We start from the raw sequence: 2,017 nt of genomic DNA, 5'->3' as shown, positions 1-2,017 counted from the left end.
CCCAAAATGGTCCTTAACATATTGCGTTTTTTTTGTCAAAAACATTATCTTTTAAATTATTCGGTCCCTCACATTTGAAATCGGATCACATTTGGTCCATTTTGGACGGTTCCGTCAAATTTTTGACTGTTTTAATTACCGGGTCTCAAATCCGTCACTAACTGGGAGAAACCGATCCGTCACTAATTCGTCACTAATTCGTCACTAATCCGTCACCATTAAATTTCTTGAGATTGAAAAACCAAATTCTTGAAATCGACATGGTGAAGACCAAGGACGGAGTCTACGCCGCCAAGGCGAAGAAAGTCGTCATCTTGTGGGACCTCGATAACAAGCCGCCGCGCGGCCCGCCGTACGAGGCGGCGCAGGCCCTGAAATCAATGGCGAAGAAATTCGGCGATGTGATCGACATCGCCGCCTACGCCAACCGCCACGCCTTCATCCACCTGCCCCAGTGGGTCGTCCAGGGCCGCCGCGAGGAGCGCCGCCTCGACGCCCTCGAGCGGAGGGGGCTGTCGACGCCGGAGGAGCCCTACATTTGCCCCGTCTGCGGGAGGAAATGCAAGACCAACATGGATTTGAAGAAGCATTTCCGTCTGCGGGAGGCAGAAGAAGATGAATCGGATGCGGAGCTTGAAGGGGAAGAAGCGGAGGAATTTCAAGGAGAGGTTTATCGACGGGAACGAGAAGTACAACGAGGCCGCGAGGCGTTTAGTGACGGATTAGTGAGCAGGCGTTGGGTATGGGCTGGCGCAGGATCTGAGGCGGGCTGGGGTGTATGTGAAGACGGATTAGTGAGCAGGGGGTTTTTCAATCTCAAGAAATTTAATGGTGACGGATTAGTGACGGATTAGTTTCTCCCAGTTAGTGACGGATTAGTGACGGATTTGTGACCCGGTAATTAAAACTGTCAAAAATTTAACGGAACCCTCCAAAATGGACCAAATGTGATCCGATTTCAAATGTGAGGGACCGAATAATTCAAAAGATAATGTTTTGGACCAAAAAAAAAGAAACACAATATGTTAAGGACTATTTTGGGACTTTAGTCTTAAATTAATTTACAAAAATGCAATAGATAGAGAGATGGCTTTGATCGATATAGACAAACACGTGTGGATTAAATCTGTGCCAATAACACGTGTCGATTAAATTTGCGTTTTGCATGTTCGCTGGCAATCGTCATCATCGTACAACTTTATACAGTACGTCATTGTCCTCATCAATTAATTATTCAATTACTATTTCTAATTAGTCGGATTTTTTAGTAACAAGACTCCTATTGCTAATTTTCGTGTTCGATGATGAAATAAATTCATCGTCGTGACTAGATAGATGGAACCCGTTGCATATAAAGCCTGGAAAACCAAATTCCTTAAAATATAAACCTTAATTCTTGATCGATTTCATATTAAATACTGGAGTACTGATTTTCATTCCGTCAAACTAACTAAAATGTACTACTACCTTTATTAATTATTACTACTATAAAAGAGTTTGTCTTAAATTTTCTAGCATTCCATAATTTGCATTGACGTGGACGAAAACTCATGTACATAACTGGTCTCAGACAATATATTTGATAACAATATACTATATTTGACATTATCCAGGCAAATAAAATAGAAATAGAGAAGGGATGGAGAAAGAACCGTGACTCTTAATTCAATACTTGTTTGATTATGTATGCAAATTCGAGTATTACTTTTCAAAGTAATGAAAAATTGTGAAGTAAACTAGCATGAATATTAATGAGTAATAATAGAAATAAATTAACGATAACACCCGGACTGACATTTTCTATCCTTTTTAGAGAGATGGTCGAATTTATTTTAAGCTGATTTTCGCCTTTCTTATAGTCGGAAGAAGGAAAATAAAAATATTTTTGAGCCTATCAATTCTTTCTCTTGAGAAAACCTCTTGAACCGTGAGACTCGAGAAGGAGGAGGCGATTGTTTTGAACCGCGAACAGCCCCGACTAGGCAGGAGACCCACGAATTTGGCAGAGGTAGTAAGT

The 2,017-nt window shown here is 41.2% G+C and overlaps 1 pseudogene; it reads left to right on the top strand.

The window, feature by feature from the left end:
• The first annotated feature begins 260 nt into the window (after nucleotides 1–260).
• LOC121802877 lies at nucleotides 261–795 on the top strand (annotated as a pseudogene).
• Nucleotides 796–2,017: the final 1,222 nt, after the last annotated feature.

The sequence above is a fragment of the Salvia splendens genome, chromosome 5 (assembly GCF_004379255.2).
Source record: "Salvia splendens isolate huo1 chromosome 5, SspV2, whole genome shotgun sequence".
Lineage (NCBI taxonomy): Eukaryota > Viridiplantae > Streptophyta > Magnoliopsida > Lamiales > Lamiaceae > Salvia > Salvia splendens.
The sequence above is the reverse complement of the archived record's forward strand: the minus strand, read 5'-3'. Positions and strand labels throughout refer to the sequence as shown.